Below are 26,070 nucleotides of genomic sequence, written 5' to 3'. Positions count from 1 at the left end.
GCTGTGTGTATAAATATTTGGCTGCCGTGCCAGGCTATGTTAAATTGTATTTTTTAACGTTAATGCAGGTGATCTATCCATACGCTTGATTAAAACTGTGTGTGTGAATATGTGGCCGCCGTGCCAGGCTATGCTATGTGCTTTTTATGTTTGTCTTAATGGATCAGAATCAGCTCGATTGTCCAGGTATGAGTAGTATACCTGCACACATAGAGGCTATCAGGAATTTGACTCTGGTTATTTTGCTCACGTTGTATGACGGAAATAGAAATGCAGCTAAAAACAAGGTCAACAAAAGCTGAACAAGAGTGAAGAAAGGAGATAAATATACATGTCAGGTGCCTGTAACATTACCTCTGATGATGATGTATGAGGTTTGTAGGATTAAACTATGGTGCATGGCCTATTTTGGTTAACATATGCCTTTCAGAATCTTATAAGTAGATGTTTGTTCTTAGACGGGATAGGCCCAGATGATTTTCTCTGTGCCCACCCACACTGTGATTGTGGTGTCTTGGCAGTGATTATTACAATTAATATTTTACCGAGTGTTTAATATGAAGGGGAGTTGTTCAGGGTGTTTTTTTAGTGCCTTCAAAGTGCCCTGTATTTGCTATATAACCTTTTTGCATGGCTTTAGACTCACATTTATTGCATTTCAGAATGCAGTCAATGGGACGTGAAATAAAAATGCAAAATACAAATATGGCCACAGTGGGAGTTGGAAGTTGGTGGACAGACGAGAATGAAAAATACATAAAATGTCGCATTAACTCTTCTGAGCAGCTTCCTTTCAAAGTGCACAGTGGCTTCAGGGACTTTCTCAACATTAATGTCATCAGGCTGTATCTAAAGAAGTAGCGACTACACATGTAGACTTGTTAAGACTGAAGCAGTGGAGGTATAACATAAGGTCACATAAAAGTATGCTATTAGGACCTGTACGTTTCAAGAACTCGAGAAAAACATCTAGGCTCGATGTCTAAAATACATTTTCCCCTTCCCCAAACTTGAATACAACCCTTTATTTCCCAGCTCTGCACCAATTACTTTCACCGGCACTATCAAAGCAGTTGGAGCTGCTCCAGTAACATCCAGTATTAACACATAATAATGCTGAGCTGGGAATCTCCAAGATAGCACAACAATTTGCTCGTAGAAAGATTAAGGCTAGTTGTGCAGAATAAATATATGAATATAATAATAATAATATATAGTGCTACAAACAAGCCGGGAGGGCTGCTGCTGTGCATCGCTGCTTCATTGGCTACATTTAATCCCTAAAGGTAAATAATAGCAGAGCAATGAAACTTAATTATTCTGTTTAAACATATTATCATGGAAAAGACAATAACAGTGGGCTGTGCTGGTTCGATATCTGACTTAACACCAAAGGCTGCAAAGGGCAGGAATCTGCATGGCTCTACATGGGTTGCCGTCTTTTCAGAGCTACAATAAGCTAAATGTGATAAACACAGTGTTATATGTCGGCTTCAAATTGGACTGCTATTTTTCTGTGGACGTCTGACACTCTCCTATAGGGATGCCACGGTACCAGAACTTTAGAGGTCGATACCAACACTAGTGAGATTCCATGATTCTCTATACCCAATTCGATACCAAGGTAAAAAAAAAAACTGAAAAAAACAATGAACACTTATAGCTAGTGTTAGGAAGTTAAACAGGTCAAAACTCCATCTCTAATATCTATTTTATATTGCTGTGAAAAATATCTCCTTCAAACAACTGGATTTAAACAGGTTTCTCGCCAAAAACAAAATTTTACAAGATTACATTTGAACTAGGGCTGTCAAAGTTAACAATAATAACACCTTAACGCAAATTTATTTTAACGCATTAACTCCATTTGCGATTTTTAGATTGTAGCGGGCTCAGTTTTATCTATTAGAATCCATTGGTACCAACCATGTCATACTAGCTTGTCGTGAAGGAGGCTAAATAACGCTACAAACTTAGGCTAAATTTGTCGCGTTTTCAAAGGGGTCCCTTGACCTCTGACCTCTAGATAAGTGAATGAAAATGTGTTCTATGGGTACCCGCAAGTCTCCCCTTTACAGACATGCCCACTTTATGATAATCATATGCAGTTTTGGGCAATTCATATTCAAGTCAGCACACTGACACACTGACAACTGTTGTTGCCTGTTGGGCTTGAGTTTGCCATGTTATGATTTAAGCATATTTTTCTATGCTAAATGCAGTACCTGTGAGGGATCCTGGACAATATTTGTCTTTGTTCTGTGTTGGTAATTGTTTTCCAATAATAAATATATACATACATTAGCATTAAGCATTATATTTGCCCACTCCCATGTTGATAAGAGTATTAAATACTTGACAAATCTACCTTTTTAAGGTACATTTTGAACAGATAAAAAAAATGTGTGATTAATGTGCAATTAATCTTGATTAACTATGGGCAATCATGCGATTAATCCTGATTAAATATTTTAATCAATTGACAGCCCTAGTTTGAACACATCATGATATTGTTATAATTTACCTTTGTTTAATACTCAGTTTTACTTGAACACATCATCGCAACATTAACGTTAGCTGTTAGCTCCACAGGACTGTGCTGCCCAGTGGCTGCTAACGGCAAACGTTAACTAGCTTTCCTCCTACTGATTTCAACACAAATGTGTTGTTCATAATGTATCCTCATCAGCGAAAACTGAACACGTCGATAGTCATCCTTTAGGATTTTAGACGCCAATAACCTACTATAGAAAAGCGAGTACCATCACATTTTCAGAGTTTTGGCATCAACTTGGTACCGAAGTATCAGTTCTCATGACATCCTTCCTCTCCTACAAACCGCTCTTCATCTGATAGCAGTGACAGCATGGAAGTCAGATACCCCCTTTACACCTTGCATTAAAATGTGTCTCGTCACCAGATTGTATCTAGATATGATTTAAAGGTGCAGTGTGTAGGATTTGGCAGCATCTAGTGGTGTGGTTGCAGATTGCAACCAACTGAGTACCCCTCCGCTCATTCCTCCCTTTCCAAGACTGCGGTAACGTCAGCCGCCGAGTGCAAAACCGTGGTAACGCCGTTCACCTCGCTGAGATCCATACCATAATAACACTACTTTAGGAGCAGTGGAGGTCAGACGGCGGCTGGCACTACTACGGTTTTGCGCTCTCACGTTACCGCAGTTTTACAAGCGTGTCGGAGAACTACGGTGGCCTTCAGGTAACGTAAAAACGTGAAAGGCTCTCTGTAGAGCCAGTGTTTGGTTTGTCCGTTCTGGGCTACTGTAGAAACATGCCAGAGCAACATGGCGGACTCCATGAAGAGGACCCACTCTCGATGTAAATATGAAAGGCTCATTCTAAGCTAACGGAAACACAATGATTCTTAGTTTCAGGTGATTATACACTAATGAAAACATAGTTATAAATATTATATTCCATTTCTGCTAATAGATCCCCCCCGAAATGTTAAAAAAAATTTCTTTAACCTATCCGATTGCAATCCAATCCCCCAAAACGCATTTTAATGCCAGGTGCAACACAAAGCCAGCCGTTCAGTAGTGTGCTAATGTGTCTTAGACAATTAAAAGACAGAGCGCTGGCTGATTCCTAAATCAACAATTCAAACAGTAGTTTGATTGCACTGACTGGAAGCAACATTATGCAGGGGGTGAGCATCAAACTCCAATGATGAATACACTAATGCTGCATTTGATGAGGTTATTGACTGTGAATAATTCAATATTCATCGATGCTACAGTCGGGGTTTGAAATGAAAATTCAAATGAGAAGTGGAGATTATATTGTTCATACAGTGCTAGCGAGAATATTGGCTTTTAGCTGTCAATACAACGAGCTCTGCTTTATTGCCTTCAGGATACCGGGAGGATACATTTGATACTTTTCTCCCCCCCGTGAGAACGCTTGTTATTTATTAACCGGGTGCCATTCTGTTATTTGGTCAATGAGTTTTGAATACTTAACCAAATCTGACTATTGACCCAAATATATCATTTTCAACATTCACCATCTGTGTGCGAAGCCCTGTAGATGGATCTCTCTGGCTGTCTCTCCATCTCCGCTTCATTAAAATTCCACACCTGTCTCTGCAGTGCTCTCTGCAGTTTTCCCCCTAAAATACCAGGGAAAAGCATCCAGTCTCGGGGGGTGATTTTTGTTCCAGCACACACCGCCTCATCGGCGGTGTCACCTCATTGACAGCGAACAGAGAAAACAACCGAGTGGCTCAGGTAGTGGAGCACAGCTGTATTTGTCGTCCAAAAGTACATGAATTTCCAGTGACAGTACAGAGCTGGTAGCTTCTCTCAGACTATGGTTAGGGACTGTATGACAATTACTGGGGTGGAAAAGGGGGGCTGAACGCTATGTTTCACTTAAAAGCCTTATTTTCTCGCTTGATTTAGAAAAGGATCTAACAATATTGGATTGGTATGATGCATTTTGCCATTAACAATTTTCACATAGCTACCACATCACACATTGGAGGTCCAATTAGCAAAACAATGGCAAACATAACAAAGCGGTGTGCCCTGTAACAAACATTTCTGTTACTGTTTTTATCTCTGAAAGGCATAGCCTGAGGAGATTATGTGTTTGGACTGAATTTAATGTTTTCCTTTACAAAAATAAAAAAAAAATTGTTGTAGCGCCAACACTGTATTTAACTGAGGAGGGGGATTGCTGCTGTGTCCTTGTGTGTGTAACAAGCAGAGTGTACGCGTGTTGTGAACCTTCCTCTGTAGACACATCTTACTATCTGAATAATGCGCCCTTTAAATAGCAGGAAAATACTGCAACAGACTTTAGACCAGCTTTTTGTTGGTCGATGTTGCAATCGCTTTCTGCTGCCTCAAGATAGCAATGTGCCAACAGAACGCCTGACCACACCTCATTTTAAGACCAACACGCCACTTGCTACTTAGACAACGTGGGAACTGGATGTGACATATAGGCTGACCAGATCCCAAACAAACCAAATGTGGGACAAAGAGTGTGTATGGACACGTTACCAAGGCTTAAGCCTCATCCACACTGGGAAGGTCAGGAGCGCGTGGCGGCTGCGTTACCTGTTGTTTTTTTACCTGTTAACAGGTTAGAGCAGCCACACTGCCCGCGTGAGACGCACGTCTCAGCTGCGTCTCTTCTAGAGAATAGGGGTCTCGCCTATTTTTGACACATGCGGCGCGCATCTCACAGCAACAACAGACAGTGAAAGTGATCTATTGACAGTATATTGACATCATACCAGCAAGAATACTACAGTTTACATGTCTAGACATCTGTAGAATATGTCCCAGACAGTGAAAGTGATCTATCGACTGTATATTAATGTCATACCCGCTACATTACTATAGTTTCGAGGTCTATCTGTAGAATATGTTACAGAGATGAAAAAAAGTAAAGACTTATTTTAAAATCAACACTCTCCCTCAAGCGTTTTTTCTGTGGACAGAATTCCTTCATTTGTTAATGAGGCTTTTATTCTGAAATATGTGCCGGACGAGGGTCTAGAACATAGAGTGACAGGGAGAGCACCATGAATGAATAAAGTACAGAGTTTTAATTGTGGGTTATTACTATTACAAATTACTACACATTTCTTAACCTTTCTCGGTCTAAAATAAATATAAATTATATTTATAATGAAATGAAATGAAATTGCCATTAAAAGGCAAACTCTGAGTAGAAAGAAATGGCTGACAGCAGCAGCAGAAATGCAGCTGGTGTGAACACCCGACGCGTGTATCACGCAGCCACCACGCTACGCAGCCACCACGCTACGCAGCCGCCACGTGCTCCTGACGTTCCTGGTGTGTCCGGGCTGTAAGAGGTAGTCTACAATTTTATATAATGTTTATCTAACTAAAATAATAAACATCTAAATTCCGGCCCTTATCTTGTAACATCTCTATGCTTTGCCCCGAATGCATCCATAGATTGGCACATCTCTTTTTGAGCCGCACATTTCTTGTGAGACTCACATGAAGTGTGTTGCTTCATCCCCTCCGTGTGTAAATTGAAAAATAACCTTCGCCTTCCGCCGGCTTATAAATACTTATAAGTAGTTTCACAGTCTTTGTTGTAGCTGCTCTTCCTTTTCTTTGTGGTAGTTTCCATCATATTCCTCCTAAATCTGCATAGATTGTGACTTTGCAGTGACTCGCACTTTTCTCCGTTGGGCATAGCTTATGGAAGTTTTTATTGGACTTTATTAGTTGTAATCCACAGGAGACAATCCACAAATGTGTACCATGATTTCTAAGTATTTCACTATCCACAAACATGTCTTTTTGTATTTGTGTTGTGTAAAGTCACATCCACAAAAATAAAGGGTGATTTGCAAATATGCATAACTTACTCTGTAAAAACGTATTGTAAGGTTTACATGTAAAGTGATATATACGCATTTGTGCATCTATTTCTACACGTGGAATGATATTTGCGCATTTGCAGGTTAACTTCCTGTGGATTTATGGGCCACGTGACATTTGTAACTTTCCTCCTGTTTGTTTACAGAATTTTGTCGGATTGGTACCGCAGCATATCTGTAGATAATAGTTGTAATCCACAGAAGACAATTCACAAATATGTACCATGATCTGCAAATATTTCACTACCCACAAACGTTTTTTTATATTTGTGTTGTGTAAAGTCATACCCACAAAAATACAGGGTGATTTGCAAATACGCATAACTTACTCTGTAAATACGTATTTTAATTCCACATAAAAATGTTATAGGTTTACAGTGGTTTTGCCAATGAAAATGTGAGACATCGTCTCAATATGTGGGACGTGGCCACAATAAGGGATAAAAATGCCGTGCAGTCCCTCGTGAAGTGGGATACCTGGTCACCCTGCGGCGTGAAAATGACAACTGCGTCAGTCTGAAACTAGCAATGACAGCGCCGCTTTGTGCCGGGGTGTAAGATAAGACCCCTTAAACTTAAATAGCCAAGGAACAAGGATGTAAGTATTTGCTCTTTAGATTCCCTGTAAGACTTGTACGGGATAATGTAGCAGGATTCAGATTGTCTTCTTGTGTAGCGCAGAATCACTGCTGCTGCTGTAAAACTGGAACAGTTTCTTCCCTTGTTACCCAAGTCACGCAATGAATGAGTGTGTGATCATTCCCCCCGCTGCACTCTGTCTCTCTCTTTCTCTTTTCTCCGTCCTGAATCATCTCCTTTTGCTCTCTCATCTCAATCAATAAGTGTAACTTTGCCCACAGAGAGACCCTGAGGCTCCTTGCTGTCCATTGCAGAGCGTAAACCCTCACTGTCCGTGTGTGCATATATACAACATCGCCAGGGTTTTCCCTTCTCTCTCTCTCTGTCTCTCTTTGTCTCTCTCCTCCTGCCCTCCTCTCTTTGTACTCTCCTTTAAATATACATATCCCTATCATCTTCTCATGGTAGCTGCTAAGAGCCGCCCCAACGACCTCTGGCAGGTGCTTTGTTCCTTGTATTTTTTAAGCTCACTTTTCACCGCAAACTCTTCCAAAGCGTTCATGCTCAGCATTCATAGAGAGACGCTGTGATGTTTACCGCTGCCACTGATAGCTACATCCTATAGTGCCGTGGTTTAGCCTCATAAATACCACACTTCAAACATGATACAGTTCAGCAAGTCCAAACATCTAATTTTCCTCTTACAGAGGTCTTCATTCTCACATTCCCTCCTTCACCCGTGTAGTTCGATCAGGAGCAGGAGGATACAAGTGAATAAATTAGACCTCAAGCATATTCTTTGTAGGGCTGACCCAAATGCTTTGAAGCTTTGACCCGTTGCCATGGTAATCGACCTCCAAATCAGTATTCAAATTCGTTGTTGTTGTTGTTTTTTTAATATATGGAATTTATTAATCCCAAAATAGCCAATGAAATAAGGAAAAAATCCCACATTGTCCATAATCATATTCAACATTAATTATTATTAGTTATTTTCAGACATTTTTCGGTGACCAAAATTGTTACAGTTAACATTCATGAACTCAAAACACACTGTGAAAGTGTTAAAGACAAAAAGACGGACATGGAATGATAAAGTAAAGCACCTGTGAGATATGACAAAAAGTTTATACCTCTTGGGTGGCAATTAAATAATCGAGCAGTTAAGCCATTCTCCCGTCATGATGAAAATCTATAAAATATCTGTGCAGCAGTCCTTGCTCAGGGTCACATGACTGAGCTGTTCTCAGATGATCAGCACTCTACTTAAAACACTCATTGCTTAAGGGCCACTTCTTCATCAATGAGGACACACTGAGCGGCTCCATTAGTCCATCATCATAATTGTATCTTTATATAGTGTAATGAAGACTTCTTCCAGGTTTTCTTCATCTCTACAATTGCCGACACCTTATGGTCGTCATGCCAACAGCGCTTGTCAAGGCCAATCAGATGGTTGCGCTGAGCTGTGGGAGCCGGGGCTAGACACTGGCTTCAGGGCCTATGATTAATTTACACCTATGTTCACTTAACTCCCCTCCACTCTCCTTTCACTTCTCAGCCTCCATCACCACTGATGGTTTCATCATAATCAACCAGACTAAAATACCCTCTGAAACAGCAGTCTGAGTCTTACTTGAGCTCTTTACATCAATTCCCATGTCCAGCGCTGCTTCCGGTTTACACTGGCAAGTGCATGCCCACAGTGTACATGAATGGTCATGTGCTATGCATTTTCAGGCGTGATAGTATGGACGGATATTCATTCTGAAATGGCCCTAAAACGCTTGTCTGGATGGAGATCGTTTTCGTTTGTTCCGTGTGAAACCAATAGTCAACGTGGATTTATTTTAAGTTCCGTAGACTACGTAAGTTCCGTAACATACTTAACCCAAACCACAATCTTTTCCTAAACCAAACAGTTTTGTTGCCTAAACCTAACAAAGTTGTTTCCTGTGAATACGGAAGTTTATTTTGAAAACACAGTGTATGTGTGTAACTAGTGGAAATTGACATTTGCAAACACACGTTTTTTTTAAAAAAAGACAACGTATGCATGTAATAAATGGAAATTGACATGTGCAAATACAAGTTTATTTTGAAAAGACAGTGTATGCCCGTAACAAGCGGAAATTGACATGTGCAAACGCAAGTTTATTTTGAAAAGACATTGGTAATTGACAACTATTGATAAACTACAGGTAATTCCACCACTGTCATGTTGTGTTTGTTTGTTTTTTCTTGCCTTTATTTACCGTAAGCGCTTGTTAATAGAGTGCTACAGGAATGAGTGCTAAAACCCAGAAATGAGTTAGCATTTTAGCACTTCCGGTTCTCTCGTCTGGAAGTCAATGGCTTTTTTGAATGGGCTTTTAGTTAGATGCCTGAAATAAGGTATGTGGTTAACAAAAGCTTGAGAAATTTTAAAGTTTTTTTCAACGACATAAAATATGTCAATAAATATCCCACTCGTGAATTTTGAAGCCGTTATGTGTCTCAAAAAAGGCGTTTGCTAACAAGTGGCCAATTGAGACTACTAAACGTCATCACGCCGACTTGTCTGCCTTTACAACCTCGTTGTGTATTCATCGCGCTCATGTGACCATGGTGTAGTTCGTTTATAGCCTAAAATTAGCTTTTTACTCCTGCCGATTGCATTTACACTTCAAGAATCATGAAAGTGGTGTTCATTTGTGGAAATTATCTTACGGAACAAAATGTATAAGTATCATAAACGTGTGTTTGCCACAGAGCCTATTTTCTGCAATAATCCAAAACCCAATGGAACAATCCCATTGGCTTTTTGTCGAGGGAACCCAGGGCGAAACTAACTTCCTGGTTGGCCTACAAAAATACATCCTCCCTGGAGCACTATGGCAGCATTTCATATGTGATGGTTAGCCTGGTAATGTCAGAAAGTGGCACAGTGAAGTCCATCCAAACGGCTAACTTTTTAGTACTCTTACCTGCGCAGAAACTTACAATATACTTATAGTCTCTGGTGCTGTCACAATAGCTTATGGGGAGCTTCTCATATGCATTAGTTGTCATACATATTTTTCTGTTTCTATTATCAAGTGAACGCTAGAGTATAAAAAACAGTTAAGGTTTGAAGATCGAATGAAAGTCTCGCAACAAAAGGAAGTCCCACTCATCTGTGTGCTTTGTGCCACAGCGAGTGGGAGTACGCTGAATTTCCATTTCTATTCAGAGTTTATTACTGAATATGTTGGTACAGTTGAGAGTGGGATGATTACTAGAAAACACACACCCTGCTCATGGTGCAGGTCTGGAAAAAGCCTCTCATGGTTTTCATACTCACAGCTGGAGGTCTGCCTCGGTTCACTATTTATTACAGTGCCTCAGGAGAACCCCTCGCTCCTCCAGGCTCCTTCTTTCTCTACATTGCTTTACTATGTCACACAAATGACTAAACAGAAGGGGAAATCTGTTAATTGAAAGAAGTTGGTTACACAAAGCTGGAGAAAGAAGTTGTTAGCTCACTAAAGAAGCCTTCAGTGTCATACAATGAATGAAAAACAACCTGAATATTTCCATAAACTACCATGTCAGTGCTAATTTAAGGTAAACCTCATAGATTTGTCAAGCTTTCCCAGCTCCAAAAAGGGTGTTTTGGTATTGCTGTAAACCTCCCTCCGTCTCCCTTCACACTGACGTTTGTTTGACACTGTCATGTCATGTCTTTGACCTTGGGCAGACCGGAGCTTCTCTTCTGAGCAGTTTTGCTGCCAGCAGCTGGTAGGGATGGATGTCTCAGATGACGGTTTTGACTGATGGGCAGCTCTTAGCCAGACCTCACGGGGCTTCTCAGTGCTAACCCGTGGCCTGAGAGACTTAGACGAGACTGATAGGGATTCGGAGGTGTGCCGATCGACCGGTCTGCCATCGACACCCCCGCGGCCCCTCCCACTACTCCGCCCTCGGCTACAGAGCCGAGCCGGCGTGTGTTTGTGTTGATGTCCACCATACGTGTATATGTGTGCGAGTTCATGCATGTATACACACACTTTTTAGTGAGTGTGTTTTACTTTAGTAGTGGACTTAGGAGTCACTTAAATGCAGTGATGGAAACTAATGACATTTACTGAAGTAATCAAGGCAGGCTCTAGCCCTTTTCGTGCCCAAGGCAAAATTCGGATTCGGAACGCAGCCCCGCCCCACCTAATCACAATGGCTTTAAGATAAATATTAAGATTTTCATAAATAACTGTATTAATTATAATATAGATAAACAATTGGTCCCTGATAATGTTGGCTTAAAAGTGTTTATTTATTTTCACTACAATTTAAGCTGTTATTAACAAGTCTGTAAGTCCTATTAAAGCTGCATGACATAACTTTTGTGATAAACAAGGACAATAAGAGAAAACAGCAAGAAGTTTGTGCAGTTTTTCATTCAGTGTCGTCCACATTTATGCTCTAAAAATGAGAAATATAAGTCAAAATATAATATAAATAAAAATATTTTGCAGAGAACATTTTTGCAAGTTATACTGCAGGTTTTACAGAATTATTAACCAAGACCATGACATTCATGGTTGGGCTTAAAACAAATAACTAAAATAAGTAAAACATGTACGGAATCAACGTAACAACTACAGAAAATATGTCACAAATGTACATATAATATGTAAAAAACATGTGACAATCATCCAATGACTTTGGACTTTTTTGAATTGGAATGGAATTTCCTTGAAATTTGGTACAGACTTTTGTGCTTCCCAAAGGTGAATTATAATAAATTTGATGGGACTAGATAGAAAGTCAGGGGATCACCAATCAGGTTGAAATCCTATTATGAATTATTTTTGTTTATGACTAAATACCTGCAAAACTAATGACAGTGTATAAAATAGCTCAACTGAGCTCAACTTCGACCTGCTACAATATTAGTTATGAAAAAATAATACAATAATACAACACTCTGAAAGGGACCATTCGGTACAATGAGTGTGATTACTTTTGATACTTTAGCCCGGTGTCATTCCTAGAGGCATTAAATACAGACGTTTTGTCATGGGCCTCAATGTCTTAGTGTCTGTATGAGTTACACCAGGTTTTTGAAGTAACTCCAATTTGCGTCAATATGAGACGTTCAGAACAACTGCTAACTTACCTCAAGTAGGCCTTTGTAATGTGGGCTACGTCAGCGGTTCCCAAAGTGGGGTCCGAAGACCGCCAGGGGTCCTTGAGGGGGTTCCAAGGGTCTCCAGCAAAAAGAGGAATCATTTATTTTCACTATAATTCCATCCATACGTAACACGATGGTCATCGGTTTCATTCACTTTCTGTTTCTGTAAGAAAACATCTAAAAGCAAAAAAGTCCTTTCAGATGGGGGACCTGGGAAAAAAATCTTATCAAATGGGGGTCCACGGTCTAATTTGTGTCAGTTTAGGGGCCATGACGTGAAAAAGTTTGGGAACCACTTGGCTACGTAACTGACATTACATAACAAACAAACTTATTTTAACCCAAATCACAATCTTTTACTAAACCTAACCAAGGAGTCCTGACCAAGCGGCCGAGTTGGGAATAAGAACTGGTTGGATACTTTTGGTACATTTTGCAGGTAATACTTCAATACTTACTTCTGTTCTAGCAGAATGCAGGACTTTTTCTTGTAATTGGGTATTTTTATATTGCAGTATTTCTACTTTTACTAAACTAAATCTGAATACCTCTCCCACCACTGCTCCTATGAGAGCAAAAAGACCAAACGACTGACAGATGCTTGGATTGTTGTGTGCAGGAGACATTTGTTGGCAGACGTAGGTATTTTCAGAATCAAATCTATCAGGTATAATCCCTGCAGAAACAATCAACATTACTTATGGATAGTTTGTTCCACATATAGTAAGTTATTAGGTTGGATATGGGTTTTCTGGGAAATAAAGATTACGCAAATGTTACATGAACATGATCCATTCGTCAGCCTATTCTGATATGATGCGAACATGGCACCAAAAAACAATTCAACACCAGGATACTGACGGTGTTATTTTCAACATGATTGCTCACTCTGACAGTCCAATCATTTAAATAATGTCTCTCCTTAGTACCTACTTGCTTCCCCTGCCAGATGGCTGCCTGTTTACTCCAAGCACTATGTACAATAAATGTCAGACTTTGTAAAGTGATGCCATTTTCAATCAGGGCCTGATTGAAAATGGCCAGAGTTTGACTTTATTTAACTTTCTATTCATGAAGCATCCATTATCGCACATAGTTCACAAGTTGCATCAAACCTTTAACTTACAGTGATACTCTGACAGCAGCGGCTGTAGTCAGACTGGATTCATGATGATTACAATGGAAGGTTATGGGGCAAGTATACCGCCGCTTGGTCAGTGCCCCTCGGTATCGGAGACTGACGCACGGAGTACCCCTCTTGTGTTACTTTTGGACGGACCGGGGACAGCGTGTCAATATACGCTCGTTGAATGCATAGTGTCCTTTCAAAATAAACTTCCGTTTTCACAGGAAGTTAGGTTTAAGCAACACAACCACTTAGGTAGGGTTAGGAAACGTTCGTGGTTGACGTTAACTTCACTGCCTAGCGACTCATGTGACTCACAGAGCTGACGATTCTAATGACTCACGTGACTACGACTCAAAGTGACTCACGGGACTGACAAACGACTCACGTGAGTCGGAACTGACGATACCAACGAGTCACATGACCAACGACTGACGTGACAAAATAAGTCATCATAACTTTTGGTTTTATACAGGACACGAACAGCGGCCTCCTGGTTGAAAGTCTTCAACCATCCAGGTCTTAACCCATGTCTTGTAGTAACGTTAGCATTCATTTGGGGTCATGCTTCTGTCCAACTGATGAATCTTAGTCCAATATTCATTCTCCTTTAAGCTCTGGTTTGGTGTCCACTAACTCTTTAAAATAATATTCGGGGTCAAAAGCTGCTAAATGCTCTACAAAGTTCATCATCTACGTGCTAACTTTGTTTGTAATCCCCTTCCTCTGGAATAACCTCCCTATGAACATCAGACAGTCTGATTCTGTGGAGGCCTTTAATTGCAAACTCAAAACCCATCTTTTTGCCATAACTTTCAATTAGTTCGTTTTTTTTTCTTTTAAAATTCGGCGGGCGGGTCGGTCTCTGTATAATTTAAGCTTAGTAGTCCTGCTGACGAGAATAATACCTTTAAATAAAACCTTTGAATAATACCGAAAAATTACCCACCACCACCAAAATATATATTTTTATATATATAAAAATTGCATTGGTGCAGCTTTAAAGAATGATTCCAGGTTTGTTTACTGTCTGATTATCTGACTGCTCACATCCAGCATTGTATTTAAAACTGGAAGGGCACTCAGAGAGAGCAGACCTCCGCCATAAGTGAAAAATAATGCATGTATCCACCCGGTGATTCGGATGTGCTCTCAAAATGTATTGACCTTTCTTCTTTGGCCCATGCTATACCCTTCCGGTAGTTTCATGAAAATCAGGCCATTAGCTTTTCCATAATCCTGCTGACAAACAAGCAAACCGAACCAAAAACATAACCTCCTTGACGGAGGTAAAACAAAGGATTTAATGTTTTCGTTCTCATAAAAAGAGAAAGAGACAACGCCTGACATTCTCCGCTGGTCCCCAGAGGCTATCAGTGTCCAGCATCTGTCGGCAGAAAGATAACACTCCGCGGCTGTCTTGATTTGGTAGAGCCTGCTGATGCATCGACTCATATCTTCTGCTTGTCTATGAATCATACATTAATGGATGAGACGGCCCTTATCTCCATGCATGTCTGCTTTCACCCACTTCAACAGGGAAAATAATAATACAACCACGCTCTGCCTGTTTTTCTGTCATACGCAAATACCTCTCATCTTTTCACCTCCCAGACGCACACCTTTTTTTCTCTTTTTCTTCTCCCTGAGTCACGCCTTCTCATTTGCTGCTAAATTTCAAACAAAATTCTTTCCGTTCCTGTGTTTTTCTTCCCTTTTTCATCCTCTAATCCCACTTCACCTCCTTTTTTTTAGTTCAGCAACTTGTTACTCTTTCTAAAGCCCCTGCTGTGCTGCTCCTGAGGCCAGAGGCATGAAACTTTCTGTTGATTCAAGACAAAAGTTTCTGTGTGCACACAAAGGCAGAAACATAAATAAAGTCATGTGTACGCATGGCTCTGTTTTATGAATCTCATTCATTGTGAAACTAGTAGGGCTGGGTATCCGTACTCAAGACCTTTTAAGATATTGACCGAAATAACAATGCAGTCTCACGGCAGTTTGTGAAATAGATACGAAATTGTATTTGATTCGTGTTCATAGACACAATTTTCCCTTTTTGTTCGTGATGCTTAGCACGACTTTCAACAACATATTTTTCATGCTTTACCTACGAATGTCCAGCAACACATGACGCATATGTCAATTTCCGCTCCAGTCTTTTCAAAATAAAACTACTTAGTTAGGTTTAGGAAATTATCTACTTGGTTAGGTTTAGGCAGCAAAGTACTTAGTTAAGTTTAGGAAAAGATCGACTTGGTTAGGTTTAGGCAACAAACTACTTAGTTAGGTTTAGGAAATTATCTACTTGGTTAGGTTTAGGCAACAGACTACTTAGTAAGGCTTAAGAAACAATCTATTTGGTTAGGCTTAGGCAACAAAACTACTTAGTTAGGTTTAGGAAAAGATCGCGGTTTGGGTTAAAATAACTCCGGAAGTGCCATAACTCAAGTATGGAAGTACAAATAAGGTTTGGTCAACCAAACCTAACTTTTCGGAATCTGCTCCGTTCTAACTAGCTGTGTTTGAGGGCGTGCCAAACTAGCCATTATGCAAATGTGTTACTTGGTGACATCACCACGTTACGGAAGAAAAGGCGGGACTTCAAGCGAGGCATTTCAGGCAGTTCAAGAGCAGTGTGCATATTCATGTATGTAGGACTTAAACTTGTAATTCATATTGCATTATTTACTTAAGGATCTGAATGCTAACACTAATATGTATTTGCTACATATTTATTTTCTATTATTATTTATATATTTATTACCCATTTATGTGCGGGAAATGGTGTATGCATAGTATCTGTCTGTATATTTAAACCTCTGGTGCATTGTAAAAAACAGCATCAAATATTTCCTTATCTTCTTTTTCTCCTTTCATCAACCTGTACCCAGGGAAAAACATGTCTTACGCAAAGGGGGAGAAAAAAAAAAAGGTAGAATGCTGATGTGTGAAAACCTTTGTGTGACACTCTCCCCTAAATGAGTTTCAACGTGCAACAATACATCCTGGCAGAGAGCGAGACAGAGAAGCCTATAGCAAGTGATAATGCACTATTTGTGAAATAACTTAATAACTTGTCAGAATGTAATGGAAAGCCCCTCTGAGTGGGAAATGTACTAAAATATGGTAATGGAATTAATTGCAGTGTGGTGCAGTAACATCTGCTAGTGTCATCATTAAAAACAAGTTACACACCTTATAGTGCAGTAATTTGCAGTTAAGAAGATAAAACAAAACTTTATTGTTCCTCGCTGGTAAATTAGGCCACGGCAGCAGTAAAAGAAACAGGACTCAGCAAGAGATAAAGACAATATAAGAGTCCAAAATAGAGCACAAATAATCAGTAAAGCTGTGGAACAATGAATGAACCAGTACATCACAGAAGCAGAACTGGGTTGCAGAAAAGTATTTTGGTGACGTTTACAGCACATTTAGTTAAAAATTTAGCACCGATTGCTACATGCACATTAAGTCAACTAATTACATCAGTCAGTATTCATTAAATAGCTACAACTCAAGTCAGAGTTAAACTTTTGTCAGATTCAAGACAGCAATCTGTTGACTGAAAAGGATATTTAGGAGGAAGGTATTGGCTGGGTCCACCACAATTGCCACACAGAATGTTAGTAATCAATCAATAATGACTACATGTATTGAGTAGGGTGTCACTCATAGAGACAAACCCATAGACCCATTTTTTTCAGTGTCTTTCAGCTCATTATTTTGGGTCTACAATCCACAACTGTTTTGGTTCAGTTTCACCACTCCCATCAGCGTCAGGAACAAATGGCAAAGGGACACAATAGCAACTAGTTGGTGAACTTAGTGGAGCATTTAGCGGCTAAAGAGACAGATACTGTTCTCAGGAGTTTAGCCAACTAAATCATGGGGAAACACACTCCAGTCATTCGCATGTAATTTGGGCGTCAGACCTCTGAGGGCATTTTCGGAGCTGCTGAGTTTAGTTGAATCAGACTCTGATCCTTGGTGTTTTGGCAGATCTGAACACAGCAATCATAGCGCAGACACTTAGACCCTTTAGAGGAAATGAAAATCTCGGTTCAATCCATTGTCTGTATATACAGTAAGAAGTGGACGTAGCAAGCGTGACGTCACTCGCTGGTTTGCAGGTTATGGTTTTGAAGCCTCAAGTTTGGCGTTTTGGCTGTCGCCATCTTGGTTTCTTGCAACCAGAAGTAGCAAGAGAGGGTGGAGCTAAGTACAACCGGACGCTGAATAACACCTTTTTAAACAACCAAACTGTTACAATTAACTTTCATGAACTGAAAACACACTGTGAAAGGGTTAAAGTTCTAAGACGAAAACACGGACAACTCCCAGACCGGACAACGCCGTGGTAACGACCTGTCAATCAGAAGGTAGCCCCGCCCTAAAGCACACCCTGCTTTATGGTCTATTTGACTCTAAATGGGACCATAATTTACTAAATGAACATCATGCTGTATTGAAGAAGACATGAAACTAGCGACTGAGACGATAAACTCATGTTTACAATGTTTATCATTTTCTCATAGACTTCTATACAATCAGACTTCCTTTTGCAACCAGAGGAGTCGCCCCCTGCTGGAGAATGCAGGTTGAAGTCACTTCCCCATTGGCTTCACTTTTCAGAACCAAACGAGTTCTGGAAAGTTCTTGGGGATACTGGGAGGTGGGGCTTCTGAATGAATAGCTCTGAATTCATGGCAGGTTTTCTTTTATTTGCTTTAGATGTTTAGCAGTTGAGAGTTTCAATTGATATTCTTTGCATAAATTAAACTTCATGGAAAATAGATAATGTCCCCTCTTTTTTGTCATTAAATTCACATGGCACATCTCATTTTGTGTGTAATTACAGTGTCTGGTATTCAGTGGATATCATGACTCCCCACCATGTATTATTGAAAAAGTTTGGAAAAGTAATACAAATTTATAAATAAGAAATACAATTCAACAGTTAATAAAAGCAGCTGATATTGACAGGAGATGATTGTGGAAGCTTAAACTGATTCTGAACCCAGGCAGGGGTCTGACAGAAAGGTTTAAGGAAACTATAGACTACTTGTAGGCTGTAAAGTTTGAATTTCTTGCACTTAGCCAAAGATACCTTTGGAAATCTGTTTGGCTAAAGGCTTATAATAAGCTATTCGCAAGCTTACCTGATACACACTTCCATTTATTTTGTAGCTGTTTTAGGTTCAAGGTTTACTCACCAATGGGACTTTTGTATGGGCCCCTGTTTGTGATGGCAAATTGTTAAAGAAATAGAATGTGTGACACTGAAGTGGATAAGAAAATTAAGGTTCTGTTCATTCACCGAAGAGTGAGTTTTAAAAGACAAGCACTTGGAGAGAAAGCATGAGTGCCTGGGTCTCTATTGAGTGCTGGGCAGGAAGTATGTTGTACATATATACCGTAAAGAGAATAGTAAGGTCACACAAGAAAAGCACAACTTACTTTTTATCACATCTGTAACTGCTGGACACAAAATGTCTTCTACTTCACTGAAAGTGTGTTTTCAGTGACCCGGAGGCTTCAAGTCTCACCACCACCTCTCGTATCCTGAAATCGATGAGCAACTTTTCAGTATATCTGTTGCCCTACCAGACGGAACAAAACTATTGACCCATGTTATGGTTCAGTCAAAGATGCGTAGAACTCTTTAGCTTTGCCCCCTCTCAGCTCCTCCTGGAAACCACAAACTGTTGTGTTTTTAACAATTCTACTACTGATCTTGACGAAAGTGCGGATTTGATATCTTCTTATATTCTTTCTCTATTCCTGGTTAAATTAAGCATTAAAGGATGCACTGCTCTGGAAATGGAATGCTTTGCTACATGATGAGGATGGGGACAAGGCAGCAGCTGTAAAAGAGGCCTGATATGAAAAAAAGAGGCCTAAACTCCAATATAGAAATAGATCAGAGAGAAATTTCACATCAATGACCTAAAGGTAGTGTGGGATGGCATGAAAGCCACGACAAGCCAGGATGATAAGAATAATAGGTCAATCACCATTGATGGTTTGGATTTATTTAGTTTTAGGCCCCGACACTGGATTTTTGGGGCCGATACCGATATTAGGGAATATATATTAGGGCTGTCAATCGATTAAAATATTTAATGGTGATTAGGTGCATGATAGTCCATGATTAATTGTGATGAATCGCATATTTTGTATCTGTTCAAAATGTACCTTACACTGTCAAGTATTTAACACTCTTATCAACATGGGAGTGGACAAATATGCTGCTTTATGCAAATGTATGTATATATTTATTACTGGAAATCAATTAACAACACAAAACAATGACAAATATTGTGCAGAAACTCTCACAGGTACTGCATTTAGCATAAAGAAATATGCTCAAATCATAACACGGCAAACTGCAGCCCAACAGGCAACAACAGCTGTCAGTGTGTCAGTGTGCTGACTTGACTTTGACTTGCCCAAAACTGCATATGATTATCATAAGGTGGGCATGTCTGTAAAGGGGAGACTCGTCGGTACCCATAGAACCAATTTTCATTCACATATCTTGAGGTCAGAGGTCAAGTGACTGCCTTTGAAAATTGCCATGCCAGTTTTTCCTCGCCAAAATGTAGCGCAAATTTGGAGCGTTATTTAACCTCCTTTGTGACAATCTAGTATGACATAGTTGGTTCCAATGGATTCATTAGGTTTTTCTTGTTTTATATCATACCAGTAGCTTCATTCTAACTTTAAAACTGAACCCACTACAACCTCTGAAATATTGATTGCGTTAATGCATTAAAGAAATTAGTGGCGTTAAAACGAATTTGCCTTATCTCGTTAACTTTGACAGCCCTACTTTTTATCCCTGCATTTCACTGCACATATTGAAAATATGTGTGTGACAAATGGTAAATGGACTTGCATTTATATAGTGCTTTTCTAGTCTTCCGACCACTCAAAGCGCTCTACACTACATGTCAGCATCAGCAAATAAATATCTTAATCTTGAAATATCATTTGCATGGTATTATTGTTACCAGAGTACCATTTTCACCACAATATGGAAGGCAATTTTCCCCAAGAGTAAAGTTACAGAGTGAATATGTCCAGGTAATATTAATCCTTTAGGGTCCAAATGAGATTAGCACACAGCAATCGGTTGCAAAGCACCATAGATCTTTTTCCTTGACTCACTCCACATTATTACTGCCTCCGCTAATTTGCACTGTGTACCATATGCATATACACCCGGATAGAAATCTATGGATGGTAAATGAAATAGCACACTTAAGTTGATTAATTCCTCCCTTCATCAGAGGAATTACCTCTTGATTCATTTCGCTGTTCATCTCTTGACCTCTGTGACCAGTTAGTGCAGCCTTGACAAATGGAGTGGAGCTTCCTATCTCCGTGGACTCTCCAGTGTCCTTGCCTCCATTACTGTCTGAGAGTCCAGTTTCTCTGCTGTGAAGAGGCCCATCTTTATCTTACTCCCAGGCTGGAGAGATGGGGAAGCGGCGGTGGGAATGAAACGGGGGGGGCAATTTTCAGCCTTAAAGACAGTTTCCGCTGTAATTCACTGTGAAGATAGCGATCCGCGGTGTCTCCAGGTGTTTACTCAGACCCTCCTTTTTATCGGCGCGGTACCTCGTGATACAGTCGCTGACAGTGTTTATCTAAAATGCAATCTTTCTGAACTGTAAAGCACTGAATTTGTTGCCCCCAGACTCAATGAGCAGGGCACCAGGGTTCAAAATCAATAACAACTTACAAGTTGCTGTGTGTCTGAGAGTTGGGTGGCTGAGCCTGCGGGGGACAGCTGTGGAAGTGTCGAGTCTCTCGAGTGTCCATGGGTGCATGGAAAGCCGGTCTTATCTTGTTGCTGCCGGGGCCCCGAATCAAAGATTGCACGTCACAATAACTCTTCAAGTAACTCTGCAGAGCTGTGACGCTATAGCCTTTTTGTGTTTATCCTTTTGGCTGGACCGCTGCACAGACTCGCCTCGCATTCTGATTGTATTCTTGTATCCTTAAATAAATGCCTCAATATGCTGCTAACAAAGGGCGTGACAGATCATCTGACAGCGTATGAAACCCACCCTTAACTTTCCGAAACAGACAATCCAACAAAGAGTTAAAATAGGCATTATTTAAAATGGTCTCTCAAGATCTCTGTTTTATTCTTCAAACTGAGGATCTCTATAGACCCTTTCCCACTAGACCAAAAAACGATCGTGTCTAGAAGGAAAACTTGCAAAAACTCTTGTGAGACTCGCTGCCCAACGACCTATCCTAACCTTAACTCTTCAAGTTTAATGCCTAACCATAACCATCTTGCGAGAGTATCACAATTTATGTTGGCTTTAGTCTTCAGTGGGAAAGGTTAGAATCGGCAATCATTCCCGGGACAGACGACTCTGCTGTAGTCACGGTGCAATGCTATGTGACGCGTGTTGATGTGAATATACAGTATAATGAAATCAACAGGGATTTGGACAATTATTATAATTCATTAACGTAACAAAACATGCAGTTACTATGCTCTCCTCAAAGCCACCGGTCTCCATTGACAAACTGTAATTTTACCTTGCTCGTCATTGTAAAACACACTTCACTGAAACCCGACAAACAAAATTTAACTCGTCTTTCCACTGTTCCAACACTTACCATCTCTGTTTGAAACTGGTTTGAGAGTTTGAAAGAGAGACTGAATAAGTAATGGATATAAAAAAAACACCAAGGGCTGTCAAAGTTAACGCGCCGATGCAAATTTGTTTTAACGCCACTAATTTCTTTAACGTATTAACGCAACTTCCGATGTTTAAGGTTGTTGCAGGCTCAGTTTTAAAGCTAGAGTGATGAAAATGGTGTCATATAAAACAAGAAAGCTTGTCGGGAAGGAGGCTAAATAATGCTCCAAACTTACTCTACATTTTGGTGAGGAAAAACTGGTCATTTTCAAAGAGGTCCCATAACCTCTGACCTCAAGATATGTAAATGAAAATGGGTTCTAGGGGTACCCACAAGTCTCCCCTTTACAGACATGCCCACTTTATGATAATCACATGCAGTTTGGGGCAAGCCATAGTCAAGTCAGCACACTGACACACTAACAGCTGTTGTTGCCTGTTAGTGCATTTTCCCGTGTTTAAAAAACTACATATACGTGCTAATGTTGGTGGAAAAAGGGTATATGACCCCATTTCAACACATCAGTCTCTCCAAGACGCATACGTAGGTTATACTGTACTTCTTCAAAGTGTAACTATGTCAGTATAGCCCCTTTCCCACTGGACAAAAAACCCACCAACATCTGGCTTTGTCTTTTGTGGGAAAGCTTACAATCTGCATTCAATCCAGGGACAAATAACTCGGCACTAGTCAAAGGTATTTATTGTCTCCCGCTCCGATCGGCAGTGATGGAAACATGACTCCCGGGTGGACACGGTAATTCCTGCCACTTTTCCGGCGCTTTCGTGACGTCAAACATGATATACCAGAAAATCAACATACTACGAGGCATACTTGTCTCCAGGCAATGGGAAAGGAATCTAGCACCTATATTAACGGATTTTCCTGTGATAATGCAGATAAAACAGATTTGTGATCAGGCTAATGGAGATGCATATGTGGTTAAGTGCAAATGAAAGTGAGTTAAAAGGCATTTGAATTTCATCTGGATGCAAGACACTACAGTGGAAATGGGTACTTTCTCATTCTTTGTGTGAACTCCAGTGTAACACAATGAATGCCTTCAAGTGTGAGAGCGTGTCCCAAAGTTATCCCCATTTGTACAAGACATGGTATGGAGACTACTAAAGCTGGGTTTTCACCAAAACTTCCCAGGACATTTCGTCCCTGGAATTACTTTTCAAGGAACTAAAAGGTTCCTTCAGCCCACTGTTGTCTGTGTTTCCACCGTGGTCTGAAGACCTGCAAAGATTAGGCAAATTAGTCCGCTGACGTATGAAAAAGAACAAGCAAACACAAGACTTTCAACCAGGAGACCTGTGTTCATGTCCCATATGAAACTAAAAGTAACGTTGACTTATTTTATCATGCCAGTCTTGGTTGGTATGGTTGTTGGTTGGGAAGATGTCAGCAAAACCTAACTTTACTTTTAATGTTATCAAAAGAAGAAATGCTCTTGAAGAAACGGTGCTGTGTTTGTGTTCCACCAATCAGCGATGGTCATCCCTGCAAACTCCAACCCGAAAGTTCCGGTACTTTCAGAAAGTACTACCCCCTTACCAGGGCCTTTTTGAGGGGTAAAAAGGCCCACATAAAATGTCCTCGGAACTCAATTTAGACCCTGGTCCCTGCTGTCGAAACGCAGTGAGTTCCTCAAAAAGGTTCTCAATTCCTAGGGAAATGTCCTGCGGTGGAAACGGGGCAGTGGAATGCAGCTAAACAAGGCTATGATGGCAGGCTCTTTGTATTTGTACCTGTTCCAAACTGTTGTAAACACTAAAGCGGTCGGACAACACATAGTACAACCTACATTATTTGATGTAAACTGAACATTTAAGACCTTTTAAGACCTTTTATGACTTTTTAGCAGTGTGGGAAAAAGACAAAGAAAAAGGAGAGTTTTCTCATGAACAAAGAAAATATTCACCACTCAAACTCGAGCCCTAGGGGAGAACAGTTGGATGCACTGACTAATGGACTCTTCTCTCCTGCATGTTGTGCTGTCAAGAATACCCGTGGGTGTGTTGCTTTTTTAATCAGGGCCCATCAATTCATAAATTAAGACTGATTAAGTGATCAATTTACCTTTGTCATAGTTCTGTCATCATCAGTTAATGGCTGTCTTGGGGGAATAAATGAGGAGATAAGTGGGACTGAAGGCTGTTCCAGTCTGGCTGTACCCTGCGGGATGACGGGCTGCTCCTCTGGGACGATTGCCGGCTCATATATCAGATTTGTATTATCAAGTCTCGCTTTTCTCTTATCATTACAACACGGAGCAACTCTGATAAAAGTCACAGTGATGATTTGTTTTCTAAACAGCAGTCTGTTCGGCGGTTTACAGCATTCATAATACACTACATGGTTGAGTTTTATCACAGATCTGTTTTGATTTCCCAAGGCCTACAGCAAGTACCTGCTGCTTATATGCTTGGCTGATACTGTTGGCATAAAGGCATCACTGATGTCAACAAGAGAAAAAAAAGCGATGTAGAATAAAAAGTGAGAAAGGCTGCTTACGGTGGACCGGTGTTCGACGTGTTGCTGAGTTATTTGAAGCTACTTTAGTGACGTGTTTTCCGCACGTATGTTACGTTGTCTATGTACGTATTTTACCTAGTTTACGTACTTATTTTAAGCCCAACCATGATGTTTTTCCAAAACCAACTAAGTGGTTTTGCTGCCTAATTCTAAATGCGGTCGTTACCGTCATTTTAACGACGCAGCGTTAAATGCAGCCCATTAGCAGGAAAAGGTGTATAAATGCCACGATAATGCGCAAGGCGTTTAGAGTGCAATAAATACGCCTTTCTTGATTTCTGCATGTCATTTGTACGCTATGTATCCTGTACTGACTGCATTGTAAAGTCATCCGTGTGTAAATACTACGGTAAGAGTTCTTGACGTAGAATAAAAAGCAAGAAAAACCACATATGTTGGGGCGGGTGGGGAGGGGCATGGGTCCAACAAACATCGGACTTTAAATTAGGAACAAACGCTGGACTATTAACCAGGAGACCCATGTTCGAGACTGTTGTTGACCGGTATTTTGTTTTGTAAGATACATTAATGACGTTTGTCATGTTTTTTACTGACGTTTTTGTGACGTGTTTTCTGTAGTTGTTTCCGTACGTGTTTTACTTGGTTTATGTTCTTATTTTAAGCCCAACCATGATGTTTTTCCTTGCACTAACTAAGTGGTTTTCTTGCCTGAACCTAACTGCAGACGTTTGCGTGGCGTACAAATGACACGCAAAAAGGCTAAAATAAGTACACATGACACACGGAATGTCTGTGTAATAAAATGGTATTGATACGCCTTCCCATGAGACCGGGTTGGTTTAATGACACGCGTTTCACAAGGTTAACCCCGTGGCGTGAAATAACACGTAAGAAGCCTAAAATGCGTTATCATGACTCTTAGAATGTCCTTCAAATGTTGTGCTATTTATATACCTTCCCATGATATCTGGTTGAGATTTTCCTTTATCTTGGTGGGAGGATGATTTGGGGATACATGGAAAATGAATATTCACATTATTATCCTTGAAGCTGAGAGAATTATTACCCAACACTGCAGACAAAATTAGCAGCTACAAACAAAAACCTAATTTTACAGATGCTGTATAGGCTTTATAGTAAGTTTATATTTGTAACACTATGTAAAATCATGATGGTTTGATATTAATTCACCACTAAAATATGTATTTCTAAAAGTGTGTAGAAGAAAACCAATTTTATTTAATGGGTTCCGATCAAAGTGTAACTGATATAAAGCTGTATACTTCCCCCACACCATTTCCCTGTCTAGTGATAATAAGTCTGACATAATGCTGCCAGACTTGTGGGCTTAGGGACATCCTTTTAATGGAGGAGTCATGTTAATGATTGCCTGTGATTAACCTTCTGTTAGAGGTAACCCATATCTGATTGTGGGGGCTGGTTTGGTAGGTCATGGGGTTCCCACTTAACATAGAAAATCAGCTCAGTAAAGGGAATCAATAAGGCCAAAGACAAGAGAGATCTTTCCCGCTTACCAAGGTGGTGGAAAGTTATTTGCACAAAGTAAAATTAACCTCTTCCCCTTTCAGGTAGGCCACACGTTATAGACTCTGACAGGCCACTGAGGAGTCCTCGGAGTCCCTTGTCAGAT

General features: G+C 40.2%; 1 protein-coding gene and 1 long non-coding RNA gene across 2 annotated transcripts in view; one reads left to right on the top strand and one right to left on the bottom strand.

Moving 5' to 3' along the window:
* ca10a (carbonic anhydrase Xa) overlaps nucleotides 1-26,070 on the top strand; it is a 378,831-nt gene that overhangs the window by 437 nt on the left and 352,324 nt on the right. The window lies entirely within an intron of this gene.
* LOC119479129 lies at nucleotides 236-24,595 on the bottom strand. The gene is made up of 4 exons (XR_005204617.1): nucleotides 24,481-24,595; nucleotides 18,980-18,983; nucleotides 17,108-17,111; nucleotides 236-245 (listed from the first exon to the last, which is right to left on the bottom strand). It is a non-coding gene; the product is annotated as an uncharacterized LOC119479129 (long non-coding RNA).

Source organism: Sebastes umbrosus, chromosome 20, assembly GCF_015220745.1.
Source record: "Sebastes umbrosus isolate fSebUmb1 chromosome 20, fSebUmb1.pri, whole genome shotgun sequence".
Classification (NCBI taxonomy): Eukaryota; Metazoa; Chordata; class Actinopteri; order Perciformes; family Sebastidae; genus Sebastes; species Sebastes umbrosus.
This window is presented reverse-complemented; position numbering and strand designations above follow the sequence as displayed.